The 17,760-nt window shown below is 38.4% G+C and overlaps 1 pseudogene; it reads right to left on the bottom strand.

Annotated features, from left to right (window-relative positions):
- Positions 1 to 15,523: 15,523 nt before the first annotated feature.
- On the bottom strand, positions 15,524 to 16,056 carry LOC116881802 (annotated as a pseudogene).
- Between the last annotated feature and the right edge of the window lie 1,704 nt (positions 16,057 to 17,760).

Genomic DNA, 17,760 nt, shown 5'->3' with positions numbered 1-17,760 from the left:
CACACTTTTAGTATTTTACTTGTACCTTCATATACTCTTATCTGGACAAAATGACAAGGTGGAAAAATTCACCACAAAAAAAAGAACAAGAGGCAGTACCAAAGGCTAGGGACCTAATCAATACAGACATTGGTAATATGTCAGATCTAGAGTTCAGAATGACGATTCTCAAGGTTCTAGCTGGGCTCGAAAAAGGCATGGAAGATATTAGAGAAACCCTCTCGGGAGATATAAAAGCCCTTTCTAAAAATAAAAGAACTAAAATCTAATCAAGTTGAAATAAAAAAAGCTATTAATGAGGTGCAATAAAAAATGGAGGCTCTCACTGCTAGGATAAATGAGGCAGAAGAGAGAATTAGTGATATAGAAGACCAAATGACAGAGAATAAAGAAGCTGAGCAAAAGAGGGACAAACAGCTACTAGACCACGAGGGCAGAATTCGAGAGATAAGTGACACCATAAGACGAAACAACATTAGAATAATTGGCATTCCAGAAGAAGAAGAAAGAGAGAGGAGGGCAGAAGGTATATTGGAGAGAATTATTGGAGAGAATTTCCCTAATATGGCAAAGGGAACAAGCATCAAAATCCAGGAGGTTCAGAGAAACCCCCTCAAAATCAATAAGAATAAAAAAAAAATCAATAAGAATAGGTCCACACCCCGTCACCTAATAGTAAAATTTACAAGTCTTAGTGACAAAGAGAAAACCCTGAAAGCAGCCCGGGAGAAGAAGTCTGTAACATACAATGGTAAAAATATTAGATTGGCAGCAGACTTATCCACAGAGACCTGGCAGGCCTGAAAGAGCTGGCATGATATATTCAGAGTACTAAACGAGAAAAACATGCAGCCAAGAATACTATATCCAGCTAGGCTATCATTGAAAATAGAAGGAGAGATTAAAAGCTTCCAGGACAAACAAAAACTGAAAGAATTTGCAAACACCAAGCCAGCTCTACAGGAAATATTGAGAGGGGTCCTCTAAGCAAAGAGAGACCCTAAAAGTAGTAGATCAGAAAGGAACAGAAACAATATACAATAACAGTCACCTTACAGGCAATACAATGACACTAAATTCATATCTCTCAATAGTTACCCTGAATGTTAATGGGCTAAATGCCCCAATCAAAAGACACAGGGTATCAGAATGGATAAAAAAACAAAACCCATCTATATGTTGCCTACAAGAAACTCATTTTAAACCCGAAGACACCTACAGATTTAAAGTGAGGGGGTGGAAAAGAATTTACCATGCTAATGGACATCAGAAGAAAGCAGGAGTGGCAATCCTTATATCAGATCAATTAGATTTTAAGCCAAAGACTATAATAAGAGATGAGGAAGGACACTATATCATACTCAAAGGATCTGTCCAACAAGAAGATCTAACAATTGTAAATATCTATGCCCCTAACGTGGGAGCAGCCAACTATATAAACCAATTAATAACAAAATCAAAGAAACACATCAACAATCATACAATAATAGTAGGGGACTTTAACACTCCCCTCACTGAAATGGACAGATCATCCAAGCAAAAGATCAACAAGGAAATAAAGGCCTTGAATGACACACTGGACCAGATGGATATCACAGATATATTCAGAACATTTCATCCCAAAGCAACAGAATACACATTCTTCTCTAGTGCCCATGGAACATTCTCCAGAATAGATCACATCCTCGGTCCTAAATCAGGTCTCAACCGGTATCAAAAGATTGGGCTCATTCCCTGCATATTTTCAGACCACAATGCTTTGAAGCTAGAACACAATCACAAGAGGAAATTTGGAAAGAACCCAAATACATGGAGACTAAACAGCATCCTTCTAAAGAATGAATGGGTCAACCAGGAAATTAAAGAAGAATTGAAAAAATTCATGGAAACAAATGATAATGAAAACACAATGGTTCAAAATCTGTGGGACACAGCAAAGGCAGTCCTGAGAGGAAAATATATAGCGGTACAAGCCTTTCTCAAGAAACAAGAAAGGTCTCAGGTACACAACCTAACCCTACACCTAAAGGAGCTGGAGAAAGAACAAGAAAGAAAACCTAAACCCAGCAGGAGAAGAGAAATCATAAAGATCAGAGCAGAAATCAATGAAATAGAAACCAAAAAAAAAAAAAAAAAAACAATAGAACAAATCAACGAAACTAGGAGCTGGTTCTTTGACAGAATTAATAAGATTGATAAACCCCTGGCCAGACTTATCAAAAAGAAAAGAGAAAGGACCCAAATAAATAATATCATGAATGAAAGAGGAGAGATCCCAACTAACACCAAAGAAATACAGACAATTATAAGAACATATTATGAGCAACTCTATGCCAACAAATTTGACAATCTGGAAGAAATCGATGCATTCCTAGAGACATATAAACTACCACAACTGAACCAGGAAGAAATAGAAAGCCTGAACAGACCCATAACCAGTAAGGAGATTGAAAGAGTCATCAAAAATCTCCAAACAAACAAAAGCCCAGGGCCAGATGGCTTCCTGGGGGAATTCTACCAAACATTTAAAGAAGAACAAATTCCTATTCTCCTGAAACTGTTCCAAAAAATAGAAATGGAAGGAAAACTTCCAAACTCATTTTATGAGGCCAGCATCACCTTGATCCCAAAACCAGACAAGGATCCCATCAAAAAAAAAGAACTATAGACCAATATCCTTGATGAACACAGATGCAAAAATTCTCACCAAAATACTAGCCAATAGGATTCAACAGTACATTAAGAGGATTATTCACCACGACCAAGTGGGATTTATTCCAGGGCTGCAAGGTTGGTTCAACATCCGCAAATCAATCAATGTGATACAACACATTAATAAAAGAAAGAACAGGAACCATATGATACTCTCAATAGATGCTGAAAAAGCATTTGACAAAGTACAGCATCCCTTCCTGATCAAAACTCTTCAAAGTGTAGGGATAGAAGGCACATACCTCAATATTATCAAAGCCATCTATGAAAAACCCATCGCAAATATCATTCTCAATGGAGAAAAACTGAAAGTTTTTCCGCTAAGGTCAGGAACACGGCAGGGATGTCCGTTATCACCACTGCTATTCAACATAGTACTAGAAGTCCTAGCCTCAGCAATCAGACAGCAAAAAGAAATTAAAGGCATCCAAATCGGCAAAGAAGAAGTCAAACTATCACTCTTCGCAGATGATATGATACTATATGTGGAAAACCCAAAAGACTCCACTCCAAAACTGCTAGAACTTGTACAGGAATTTAGTAAAGTGTCAGGATATAAAATCAATGCACAGAAATCAGTCGCATTTCTCTACACCAACAACAAGACAGAAGAAAGAGAAATTAAGGAGTCAATCCCATTTACAATTGCACCCAAAACTATAAGATACCTAGGAATAAACCTAACCAAAGAGACTAAGAATCTATACACAGAAAACTATAAAGTACTCATGAAAGAAATTGAGGAAGACACAAAGAAATGGAAAAATGTTCCATGCTCCTGGATTGGAAGAATAAATATTGTGAAAATGTCTATGCTACCTAAAGCAATCTACACATTTAATGCAATTCCTATCAAAGCACCATCCATTTTTTTCAAAGAAATGGAACAAATAATCCTAAAATTTATATGGAACCAGAAAAGACCGCGAATAGCCAAAGGAATATTGAAAAAGAAAGCCAAAGTTGGTGGCATCACAATTCCGGACTTCAAGCTCTATTACAAAGCTGTCATCATCAAGACAGCATGGTACTGGCACAAAAACAGACACATAGATCCATGGAACAGAATAGAGAGCCCAGAAATAGACCCTCAACTCTATGGTCAACTAATCTTCGACAAAGCAGGAAAGAATGTCCAATGGAAAAAAGACAGCCTCTTCAATAAATGGTGTTGGGAAAATTGGACAGCCACATGCAGAAAAATGAAATTGGATCATTTCCTTACACCACACACGAAAATAGACTCAAAATGGATGAAGGACCTCAATGTGAGAAAGGAATCCATCAAAATCCTTGAGGAGAACACAGGCAGCAACCTCTTCGACCTCAGCCGCAGCAACATCTTCCTAGGAACATCGCCAAAGGCAAGGGAAGCAAGGGCAAAAATGAACTATTGGGACTTTATCAAGATCAAAAGCTTTTGCACAGCAAAGGATACAGTTAACAAAACCAAAAGACAACTGACAGAATGGGAGAAGAAATTTGCAAACGACATATCGGATAAAGGGCTAGTGTCCAGAATCTATAAAGAACTTAGCAAACTCAACACCCAAAGAACAAATAATCCCATCAAGAAATGGGCAGAAGACATGAACAGACATTTCTGCAAAGAAGACATCCAGATGGCCAACAGACACATGAAAAAGTGCTCCATATCACTCGGCATCAGGGAAATACAAATCAAAACCACAATGAGATACCACCTCACACCAGTCAGAATGGCTAAAATTAACAAGTCAGGAAATGACAGATGCTGGCGAGGATGCGGAGAAAGGGGAACCCTCCTACACTGTTGGTGGGAATGCAAGCTGGTGCAACCACTCTGGAAAACAGCATGGAGGTTCCTCAAAATGTTGAAAATAGAACTACCCTATGACCCAGCAATTGCACTGCTGGGTATTTACCCTAAAGATACAAACGTAGTGATCCGAAGGGGCACGTGCACCCGAATGTTTATAGCAGCAATGTCTACAATAGCCAAACTATGGAAAGAACCTAGATGTCCATCAACAGACGAATGGATAAAGAAGATGCGGTATATATGCACAATGGAATACTATGCAGCCATCAAAAGAAATGAAATCTTGCCATTTGCGACGACGTGGATGGAACTAGAGGGTATCATGCTTAGCGAAATAAGTCAATCGGAGAAAGACAACTATCATATGATCTCCCTGATATGAGGGAGAGGAGATGCAACATGGGGGGTTAAGGGGGTAGGAGAAGAGTAAATGAAGCAAGATGGGATTGGGAGGGAGATAAACCATAAGTGACTCTTAATCTCACAAAACAAACTGAGGGTTGCTGGGGGGAGGGGGGTTGGGAGAGGGAGGGTGGGGTTATGGACATTGGGGAGGGTATGTGCTATGGTGAGTGCTGTGAAGTGTGTAAACCTGGCGATTCACAGACCTGTACCCCTGGGGAAAAAATATATGTTTATAAAAAATAATAAAAAAATATCATTAATTTCTGGGGGAATGGTGATAGAGAAAGATGAATAGGCAGAGCACAGAGAATTTTTAGGGCAGTGAAAATAATCTATGTGATACTGCAATGGTGGATACATCTCATTATACATTTGTCCAAATCCATAGAATGTAGTACATCAAGAATGAATTCTAAGGTCAACTATAGATCTTGAGTGATTATGGTGTGTCAATGTAGGTCCATCCTTGGAAAAAAAGAAAAAGTATCATTCTGATGAATGATATTTATAATGGGGAAGGCTATGTTTGTGTGGGGGCAGAGTATATGGGAAATCCCTGTACCTTTATATTTTTGTGATTGTAATACTGCTCTAAAAATATAGTCTTATAAAAACCTTAAATATCTCTCTCCATTCATGCTATCCATCTCTGTCCACTAAGGTAACCAGGGTTAACCACCCTGGGATGTTCATCACTTTTCACTGTACTCATGCAAGCACATGCAAGTAAGCTCTTTTATCCAATTTATACAAGATGCCATAAAACTGCAGGTGACTAAAGAAACATGACCTCCAAAAGAAATGTCCTTCTTACATATAACCTATCTCCCTCTGAGCTCAGTCCCAAAGATCAGTCTCCTTTGCCATTTCTATGGTTCTTATGCCTTATAAATGAAAAGAAGCCACTCATTTCTGAAGAAACCATTCTTTTGGGGGTGATGAGGAAGTACAGGGCTTCCTTTCTAGTATCTATAAACTTTACTGTAGATATAGAATTTACTTTCCACACTGTAACATTTGCATGATTTTTGCGTCTAAACATTTAGCCCTACTAGGGCCCTTTTATTAGCCCTATTATGGGATGTTCAGAGCAAATTCAAAAGTTTCTTTTGAAGTACTTCAATAAAGAGGGAACAAAAAACAAGTTCAGATGAAAAAAAGTAATTAGTTGACCACACTCTCACTTCCAAAGTCATAGTCTTATTCACACTTTGTACCAGCTTTGAACTCATTTATAATTATAAGTGTTTGTGATAGAAACAAAATGGAGACTCGAAGAGGGTTAGAAACACCATATTAGGAACTGGGTTGGAAAGTATCCCTTATATTATTCCACCACACAGGTTGTCTTGTTCCTGTGCTATATACAGGCTTGACCCAAGTTATCAGTAAAAAAAATGATTTGCATATCGGTGTTTCTGAAGGAAATGATGGATGGAGGAGCAGGTTGATTCTATGTGCACAATGTTGATTCTGAAATGTCACTCTCTAGATATAATTTATAACTGGATGAAGAGCCAGCTTAGCAAGAAATCAGGACTTCTGTATAATAGAATGATGAGACATTTTTTAACCTAATGGGACTCTGCATGACAAAAAATTTTAAGAAGAGAATGATACTGGATAAATTATAATCTGCTAGTTCAATTCCCAGAAGGAAAGAATCCTTCTACATAATGTTGCCATAAGAGTTACCAGAAGATTTATAGCTTTTGCAAGGAAGAATTTAATAGTTATCTATAAGAGTATGAATTAAGGTAGAAAATCTTGAATAAAGCAGAAAATTACTTCTGTAACTGCAAATTCTCATATTTCTGGAAGCCTAAAGATGGAGGTGTCATTGCTTTCTGAGTAGACCTTGGGATGAGCAGAGATTTAATTGGCATAATTTAAAAGAAGAATTAAAAATGTGTATTGAGGACCTTAAAAAAACCTCAGTGAATACTTTCTTCAGCAATTAAACACAATAACTCATAGGAATTGGAGATAATTATGCCAACAGTTTGCCAGTGGCATCTTCATTTAGATTTACATTCAAACAAAAGAGAGGAATTTGATAGTTCTTTTAATTATATCAAGTCTTATCCAAAATATACACACAAGAAGAGTTTGTATAGCTTGGATAAAATAGTGGTTAGGCAGATCTTTAAATCAACAGAAAAGCATCACCTCTCTTGAGAAATTAATCAGAAACATCTTGTGAGGTAAGCCTGTTAATAAGGAAGATTATCATTAGTGTCAATAGACACAGGTAATTTGGGCAACAGATGTAGGTAACTTTGGCTTCCAACAACCGTTCTAGGTATGCCCAGCTGTGTCTGCCAATGCTAATCCATCACAAGGCAACATGCTATTTACTTTCCTTACAATGACAGGGATTTAAGATGAAGATGAAAGAGAACCAAAGCCTATAAGGCAATTTACAACTATCTTGAATTCAAACTTTTCCTTTTTCTTTTTTTACCCCTGTCACCTGGTGTTATTAAAAAGGTAACATGATGCCTAATTGCAGCTATAGTAATCATCTGCTGCCAAAATTAATATAGGAGAATAAAACAATTTACTGAGATTCTGGTTTATAGTACTTGCTAGTGCCACACGGAATTATTTGATAGAAATTAGACAAGAATAATATTTGTTAGGAAACTATTCATTTTTAATGGTCAGGCTCTTTCACATAAGGATGATCTTATCAGGTATTCTTAAAAAGGATAAACAGCTGAATTTACATTTTCACCATAAGTATCATAAGGAGTCCTCTAAAGAAAGTAAGATTTATAATAATCCTTCTCAAATGAATAGAGAAAAAGAGTCTATAGCCATACCACTCTGAACATGCCTGATCTCATCTGATCTCAGAAGCTAAGCAGGATTGGGCCTGGTTAGTACTTGGCTGGGAGAAAAAGAGAGAGAACAAAACAGAACAAAAACACCCTGTCCCTCTGCCAACCCATACCATTATCAGTGTGTGTGTGTGTGTGTGTGTGTTTAAAGTCAGTGAGAATAAGATCAATAACTCATTCAGATACAAGACATGGCAGTTTTAATACTTTCTTTTTTTTCCATTAGGTACTGCAGATAGTAGTGTGTGGTTCCTTGCTAAATCAACATAGAAGTTCAGAGCTCTCTTTTAATAAAATGAGGTTCCTAGGTTCTTACCCATGCCTATAGAGTAGTTCACAGCTTAAAATCTATGTGCATTTTATGTAGTTGCTTTGATGTATCCATTACCAAAGAATGTGAAAAACAGACATACTTAGGTCTTCTCTGATCCTTGGCCTATTCCTGAGTTTTATTTCAACAGAGATTCTCACTATGAAAGGAATGATGTGAAATTCTGAGATGGACTCTGGACTCCTATATACTTAAGTTAAGCCAATAATGCCCCTCATATTTGTAGAATACCCTACATGTTTCTATTCCTTTTATAAGAAATTCAAGGTAAAAAACAAAACAAAACAAAACAAAAACCTACAATTATTTTTGATTACCAACTTGGAGCCAGGTGGATTTCCTCATGGGTATGAGGCTATTTAAGATGACCTGAGGAGGAAGAAAAAGACATTTGGCAGTACAGTTAACCCTTGAACAGTGCAGAAGTTAGAGGCACCAACCCTTTGATGTGGTTGGAAATCCATGTATAAATTTTGACTCCCCCCAAACTTAACTACTGATGGTCTACTGTTGACTGGAAGCCTCACTGATAACACAGATGGTTAATTAACACATATTTTGGATGCTGTATGAATTATATACTATATTCTTATGATGAAGTAACCTAGAGAAAAGATGTCTTTAAGTAAATCATAAGAGCAAGTATATTTATAGTACTGTACATATTTGTAAAAAAAAAAAAAACTCACACATAAGTAGATCTGCATAGTTCAAACCCATATTGTTCAAGGGCCAACTCTATATAGCATCTTTATTAGCTTCTATAGATCCCAACTTCTTAAGTATACTAAAGGCTTTTTTTGCAGACTGGCACAATAATTTAAGGTCTATTCCAACAGAAGTCATTGAACACTTATTTAAATAGTATGAAATTGTCATTTTTGCAGGTGAGAAATGACTTAATATTGTCAATTTTATATGGTTCAATCTGAGATTTAATTTTCTATACCCTACCTCACTTTAACATACTGGAAAAAAAACATGGGAGCTTTGAGCAGATAGAACTGGATGGAAATTTCAGCTCTATCAACTATGTGGCTTTGGGAAAGCATTATAATCTATCTGAGCCTTAGTTTCTTTATCTTCAAATTGAGGAGACTAATACTTAGTTGAGAAGATGGTTGTGTGAATTAAAGACAACATGCAAAAAAGTACAAAACAATAAATAGTTGCTATTATTGTACAATATAATAAATAGTATTGTACTACTAATGTTAAATTACATTGTGCTAAATGCTAAAATTACACTGTGGTTATAGTCATACAACTGTGTGAATATACTAAAGTCATTAAATTGTACACTTGAAATGGGTGAATTGCATAGTATATGAATTATATCTCAATAAAATTGTTTTTAAATACTCATACTGAGGGACACACATAAAGAACAAGAGCTTGAAGCTATTTGGAAAAAGAAATATTTAGACTTGGTCTTTCATAAGGCTCATTTATAGACTTCAAACAAACAAACCAGCTTCTGAGTACTTCTTGAAGTAATCTAGTTTAGCATGATACAGTCACTGCAAAGCATTATTTCTAATTTCCTATTTCTGGTATTAACCACAGTAGAAAGGGTTGTTGTTTATTGCTATTCTGCAACTGGCAAACACCAAGTTTTGATGTAACAAATGTCATGAAGTAAAGATTTATTTTAAGATTTACTTCACAGTTAAAGAAAAAGCTACAATTGACAGACCATTTGGCTATCTCATGTCTCAGGCCTCCCAGTGTTTGGTGCACAGTCATATGAATAAGAAAGCTGTGTTCCTCAACACTTTCTCATTCCAACTGCACAAGCACAATGTGTGTCAGGTTTTGAGCAGCAGCACAGCTTGGACATAGTCCAGTCACCACACACAGCCTGGGCAATGTAAAAAGCAGACCAGGGAGGCTTAAAAAGAGGGCATAATAGTTATTTGTCCAGATGACCAAATTACATTTTCATCTTCTAACTGTTAGACATTTACAGGGACACAATTTGGAGATGCCTTTGGGTCCTATTTACTCCCTATGTAGAAACTAACCATTTGCTAATAGAGGCCCTTATTTTTATATAGGGAATTTTACTTTATTGGATGCAAATCTGGACAGAAAGGGGTTCCAGTTTTAAATACTGCTTTATGGTGCATTTGTAAATACTCCATCCTATTATGGATGATCTTTTTACCCAAAAGTGTTATACAATAAAGTTATTTTCTTTCTTACCTTCTCTGTAATTTATGCATAAGATAAGAACAGTTATCAAAGATTTTAGGTCAGTAGTTCCATCTGAATTTACACATCACCCTCTAAAGTTGCAGTATCTTATTGTTTAAACATGTGCGTTTGTGTGCTTGTTTTCAATCAAGAATATCTATGAATGATATCCAGAATTAAATAACAACAACAACATACTAGAATGCAGCCATTCTAGTATGGATAGATGTGACAAGTCTACCAGCATTGAACTGACTCCTATGCTAATGCTAGCAAGACATCCAAGGTAGATAGAAGCAGGGATTAGTTCAATGTAAAGTTGTGAAAGAAGCAATATCTTTCTTTAATATTTTTCCAGCTCATTTGTTCCTGGGTGCCCAGTGGTTTGTTGTCTTTGGGGTACTCAGAGCTTGACACTGCTAAATATCATGGGAACCAATTCTTCCAGGAAGCCCAATGCTCTGGATCTTTTTCTTCTTTAGTCCCTTTTATCAATAGTTATGCATTCTGTATATCCCACTCAGTAGTCATACTTTTGAAAATATTTATTTATTTATTTATTTATTTATTTATTTGAATTAGAGAGAGAGAACAAGGAGAGGGGCAGAGGAAGAGGGAGAGAGAGAATCTTCAAACAGATTTTCTGCTGAACAGAGAGACTGATGTGGGGTTCAACCTAGGAACCTGGGATCATGACCTGAACTGAAATCAAGAGTCAGACACTCAACCAACTGAGCCATCCAGGCACTGCTCTTTAGTCATATTTCATTTTATGGATACTCTGATAAAATAATTGAAGTGAAGGAGTAAATTCTTCTAAAGGTTTTTACATTTTGCCTTTTCTAAGAAGCATTTGTATTATAACAGGGGCTTTAAGGTCTTAAACTATAGTTAATTAAGTTAGGTAAACATTTTTTTGCTCTCAGATAATATTGTATAGATTGTGGCTATCTTCTTGGTTTATATATAAGAACAACACACACACATACACACATTTACAAAGGGAATTTTACACACAGAACTTTATTGGATGTTAATCTGGACAGAAAGGGATTCAGGGATTCCAGTTTTCAATTATATATACATGTGAATTATATATAAATATATCTGAAGTAGATGCAACATGAAGAGGGGGCTGCAATCAACAAAGATTTAAGATATGTAACAAGGATATAGAAAAAGTAAGTCTTAAATAATAAAGCTTGTCTATGGACCACAGCTAAATATTAGCAGCAGACAAATCAAGTAATATTGGGAAAAGCAAAGATGGAGTAACATCTTTGAGTATTCTAGAAAACACAGAGGTATTTAGTAGGCTCTATGAACATCAACTATAGCCACAAACCAATGGTTGTTTTCACAGAAGTGGGAAGGATAACTTCCAGTCATTCATTGGTCTTTTGAGTTGCAGCAATTTTGAATAAAAATAAACAATATCTGTAGGGCTAGTAATTTACAGATATACACAAACAAGTGTATTAAAGGGCACACATCTACACTCCTAATCTTCAGATATGCAAATTATACAACATTTAGGATTTTGAACGATTTGCCGTCATCACATTTTGCAGCTATGAATTATTTATGGATAAAAGAGGACCTTTTCTCAACTAAATCAATGAAGTAAGTGGAGACAAAGTTTATTAAATCTATAAACTTACTTATTTCTACATAATTTGATGCAAAATATAAGTGGATGCTGAAGATATAAAACATCTATGGAATAAGGAATGCTAGGTTGTTTGGTGTTAAATTACTTAAAAACAACCTCTTCAGGGGAGCCTTGGTGGCTCAGCGGGTTAAGCCTCTGCTTTTGGCTCAGGTTATGATCTCAGGGTCCTGGGATCAAGCCCTCCATCGGGCTCTCTGCTCAGCGGGGAGCCTGCTTCCCTACCCCCACCCCCGCCTCTCTGCCTACTTATGATCTCTGTCTGTCAAATAAATAAAATCTTTTTTTTTTTGAAGTTGCACATAAAGGGTTTATTTTAAATGTTTTAAGGATAGGATAGAGTTACATCATAATTATAAAAATAACTTACAGAATTAAGATTTATATTGTTTATACTTCTAAATGCAGAGAACAGGGAACTGTCTACACATTATATAAAATAAAATTAAAAATGAACTCAAGCCTGAAAGATGAGGTCATTTACCTAATTGTAAGATGCCAACACGAAGAACTCTGAACTATGCACATCCACTCACACCGCACTAATGGTGGAAATACAAAAAGTGCAGCATTTCCAAGGAACCACAGACATTTTGACCATAATTATTTTGTTATAATTATTGTTCCTGTTTTGTCTTTGGAGAACTTTCTTTTTTTCTTTTTCTTTCTGTCTTTTTTTTTTTTTAAGACAATAAGCTTGTGCATGGTTTCAGGCACTACAATTTGTAACAATCAGAACAGTTTTCTAATGGGTCCACAGGGTTCAGAGATTCGAGCCCAATGCACTGCAGGGTTTGGCACCTAAAACAGAATAGGAATGAACTCTGGCTGAGAGGTGACTGGGCGCTTCAAGAATGCACAGTCCCTTCAAATGCTGCACGACAGACAGAGCTGGGAAATCACCTTCTGCTGGCTCTGGCTCGCCAGTGCATTCTCATCCTAGAACCACTACGATGGCACAGGAAGCAAATATACAGAAAACAGAAAACAAATCAAAACAAAGATAGAAAACAAAAAACCTAAATATCTTTCACATGCAAGTTCAGTTAGTTACATTGAACATTCTACTTAGAATAGAGCATGCAAAAAAGGATGGTCTGCATTTAAGGTTCTCCTTGGAAGCTTCATGTGGCAGCTGGACGTCACGGCATGCGACATGGGAACACGATAGCAGGTCAGTGAGGAAGGCTGGGACATTTTATACAGGTTCAGGGCTTGTGCAGTCACAAGTCCCATGATAATTTTGGAAACTCATGTCAAGCTCCTACAACAAGGAACCAACATTCTGATACCAGGAAAAGGTAAGCAATGCATGCAGATCTGAAACATGAGCCTAGAACAAAGCCTGAAGTACCGGGCGAGGGAGTGGAATCAGTCATGGCGCAAGTGTGGGTTAAGGCACCAAAATAAAAGAGAATGGGGGGGAGAAAGGAAAACAAAACAAAAAAAAACCCTTCCCCTTCCTTCTGACCTAAAGGCAACAAATGGAAATGATGAAAATAATGGTGATCATCACCTGTCACGTTCATCAGGAGAGTGGCAGACCATGTGGTATCGAAGTTGCTAAAGGTACTTGCAGGAAAACCACAATGCAAGTCGTCAAGTGATGCTGGGAAGGTTGCCACTGACCCAGCCCTCAGGATACTCCAAAGAACACTGGTTTTCAGTCCAAAGCCACTGCACCATGTTCGCACAGTGCACACACCAGACGCCCTACTCTTGGGGCACACATGTCTGCCTGTGCTCGGGGAGCGGACTCAGCCTGGAGACTGGCATGCAGGGACTCTTGACCAGAGCCACTGGGAAAAAGGTGACAGACAGTCTTGCCCCACAACCCCTGATGAAGCCAGAGAAGTGTGAGACCAGGCAGGGACCACAGGGAGAGGCGCAGAGGCAGACAAGCTCCCCCTGTGGCCCGAGGGGAGGGACTGCATCCTAGAGCACAGGGTTCACTGTCCAACAGCATGACAACGCACAGCCTTCGGAAGGCAAAACAGGCACCACGCGGACCATGAGCAGTAAGGCCACCAACAACAGAATCTCCGGTACTGAGAACAACCATGACAGAGGCTGCATGGACTGCTGGTAGTTGGGTGGCAACATGTGCATTTAGCCTTCTGCCCCAACCTCGGGTAAGCTCTCCAACCTCTACACTGGATTCCGTACTGCCTCTCTCCTGGCTTTCAAACCGTCAGGGTTCATCTGAAACAACGTGACAGATGACCATGTCACTGCCACCTAACCACTTCTGTGATTCTATTTCGGTCAAAACCACCTTGCAGGAACAAGCCACGAAACGGCTGTGAGGCTGAGGGCCACAGTCACACCCACAAGCTAGAGCGATGACAGGAGAGTCCATGTCAGCAGAACACCGGGAGCCAAGACCGCTCAGCACCACAGAAAGTGTCAGGGGACCCGGGCCATTACATGTCTACATATTCTCTGTGGGGAACAGCTGGCGGAAGCCTTCTGACCACAACCAGGTATCAGTAAGAACAGTAATAAAAATAAAAGTGTCCCAGAGAACTTGTCAGAAGGCCGAAACACCACTCTCAAACTTGTATTTCTGGATCAAAGCACTAGGTTCTGCCAGGAACTTACCACATGCACGCAAACCACTGACGCACTGTTGCCTCTCAAATCACGTACTAGAATCCAGACTGCTGATCGTATAGACTGACGGACCAGGTTGTGCCGTCTAAAGCACCCCAGCATCACACCATATAGACCAAGTACCTGGGCTTTGCTTTAAAACAAAAAAAAGTATTTATGATAAAAAATGTAAACAAAAATTTACAAAGCTTAGAAATTAAAGGCATCTTTTTACCCAGCTTTCTGTTTTGTTAAATTCTAATGTGGGTCCAGCAACTGTTCACAAATGATTCCTATTCGGACTCATGGTTTAAAGCCTCCAGACTGAAAAGGCGTCTGAATTCTGACCTCCAAAGCAAGCTGAACGTCCCTGTGTCTCCTGTGCCCACATTTACTTTTAAATAAACAGCAGTAATATATGAAATCAGACTGACTTAGGACAAGCACTCCTGTTAAACTGGAGAATATTATTGAACCCCCGCCCCATCCACAAGGAAAGGACTTCCAAGGAAGCGTGTGTGTGTGTGTGTGTGTGTGTGTGTGTGTGTGTGGCACGTATGGACACACACAGATGTGGACAGGGAGAGGTCCATACATGTCTCAACGAAGAAGTCAGTATTGACAGTGCCAGACCATGCTTGCAGCGTGGCAGCAGGTGGGGAGAACTACGGTGCTCGGGAGCTGGGGCTGTCTAGACCAGTCTACATGACTGCGGTGCTATCTTAACTTCACCAAACTTGCCTGGAACTCCCTTCCAGACACACAGACTTCTCGTAAGATGAAGGAGTTCTTACACAAAATGCTCTGTGTTCACATCAATCTGTACTATTCAGAACAAACCGGTTCTGCTGGCAGAGATTGTGGGTTCACAGGGACATTTAAGCTTTCATTAAACTGGAAAAGAATCATGTCTTTATGTCTACAAATTAGATATTTAATAGTTCCCACAAATTTGGCCAAGTCCATGATGACATCTAGGATATTTTCACCAAATCGGAGACGTAAATATGGAAATTGTCATCAAACTTGATGAAACAGACCGACGGTTTGGCCTCCACTTGATGAATGACCATGCCAGTCCTCTTATAGCCGTCCTCTTTGGCATATTCCACCTGTTTGCCTACCACTGTCCACAACTTCTCCCGGCTCCCTTTTTGCTGGAGGAGAATCGTTAGAATTGGGCATAATGCGAAGGTCGCCTTCTTTATAATCATCTAAGAGCTGGTACATGTGCAAGACAGGGTCCTTCTTGTAGGTGATGTAGAACCACGTGTTCATGATGGGGGCGCGTGCCAGGACCAACCCCCTCCACTTGTCCTTGGAGCCGTCCTCTGTCTCAAACATGTGCTCTACCACCTTGCCGATCATCGTGTGGGCCAGGTGCGCATCGCTGATCCAAGAGGTCATTGTGGGACGTCCTTTTCTTAATCATACTTGCAGACACACCAGCATGGCCTGCATCTGCTCTGGACCGCTGGCCAGGGGTCTTCCCGAATGGGGTCTTCATCTGTATTTAAGTGAGCAGCACAGCTGCCGGACTAGGGTGAAAATTGAATACTCTCCGATTTCAAACTTTTCACAGAATCTCAATGTTCCTATTAATCCATCACCCAAGTGCCTCTTTTACAAGTTCAGCAGAAACGTGTGGACTCATAAGGATTCTGCCGCTGCCCAGGCCGACCTCAGCAGCCTGCGGGCCCGCCTCCTGCGCCACACTCCTGTCCCAGCCGGAGCCAGACCGCGCCGCCCCGCCCCCCGCTCCTCTCCGTGGCCACCGCCCGCCCCCCAATAAATAAAATCTTTAAACAAACAAAAAAACAACCTTTTCTGCACTTTTGAAAGAAAAAAATTATAATTTTATTCAGTAAAATCTGGACTATCCTGTTTCTATGCAGTACTAATCATTTCAGACACTACTCTCCCTTCATTCCATTTTCTTACGGCTTTTAGTCATTTTTTAATTCTTCACTGACCAAAGTGATAAGGTGTAATTTAGATATGAACATTTATTCTACATATAAAATCATGTATTATGACCTAAGCCAAATTATTATATATTTTGTTTTCGAAATAGAGAAAAGAGTGCACAAATAGTTCAAAAATTCAATATACCTTAATAAATTTTGCTGTTTACTCCAAAAGAGTTACTAGAAAGAAACTTCTCAACTGTTAAGGTTGAGCAATTGGGTAACTGGGGAATAAATTTCTTTTTCTTCAGTAGAGTGAATCATACTCTTCATAAATAAAGGTAGTATGGAATTTATATCCAGAATTTACTAAAATAAAATGACCTAAATTTTAATTGCAACATACACTCATTAGGAGCTCATTACATGTAAGATTCTGCGCTTAGGTAATATGGCAATACAAAGATGGAAAAAGTAAACTCTGTTGTCAGAGTTTACAGTCAAAAGGGGAAGAAAAAGACAAATGAGTGTATAATAAATCAAAGTCACATGGTGTTCTTACCTATTCTTTATTTAACAGTCATGGACTTATTTTTCTTTTATGTTTTCTCAAAAGAAGCATGAATTAGCCATAATTTGAGGGTATTACTGAAAGAGAAAACTTTCATATGATGTTAGTTTTTTTAAGATTTGCCCTTTGGTATTCTGTCCTAACATGCTTATTTGATTTTTCTAAACATTTAGTTCTTGACCTAGTGGCAATCAATCCACAGTTAAGTATCACTAAGTTCTGGGGGAAGCATGATGCTGGGTACTATCACTAATATTACATGCTATATTTTTGGAAGAAAGTTTCTCTGCTTGTATTGGAGTATACATGTCCTTCAAATTCCTTTTCATTTGAAAATATCAGAGTAGTGAAAGATACAAAGAGTGGAAGAAATGTAACATGGGGGTAAAATCTATGACAAAAGTCAAATAAAGCTCGAGAAAATTTCTCCAGCTTTGAAGGCCAAGAGAACCGTACTAAACTAAATATGGTCAGAGAAATAAGAAGTCATACTTCCTTTCATAAGAACTAGATAGCATTTTTTTTTCCTTCCTGGCTAAGCAATAAAATTCCATATGCATATGCTACACTGGCTCTTTGTTCCCCTAATTGGAAGAATATTCTGCTGCATTGTAAGTCATGCTCAAATCACTCTTAAGGTTATGTTTATTAGTATTTTTGACTTATTTAGCAGATATTTCCTAGATGTGAGTAGGTATGATGTTAGTGCTACCAAGAGGCTCAGGAACAAAAA

This window comes from Lontra canadensis, unplaced genomic scaffold (assembly GCF_010015895.1).
Source record: "Lontra canadensis isolate GAN:19392208 unplaced genomic scaffold, GSC_riverotter_1.0 scaffold77, whole genome shotgun sequence".
Taxonomy (NCBI): Eukaryota; Metazoa; Chordata; class Mammalia; order Carnivora; family Mustelidae; genus Lontra; species Lontra canadensis.
The sequence above is the reverse complement of the archived record's forward strand: the minus strand, read 5'-3'. Positions and strand labels throughout refer to the sequence as shown.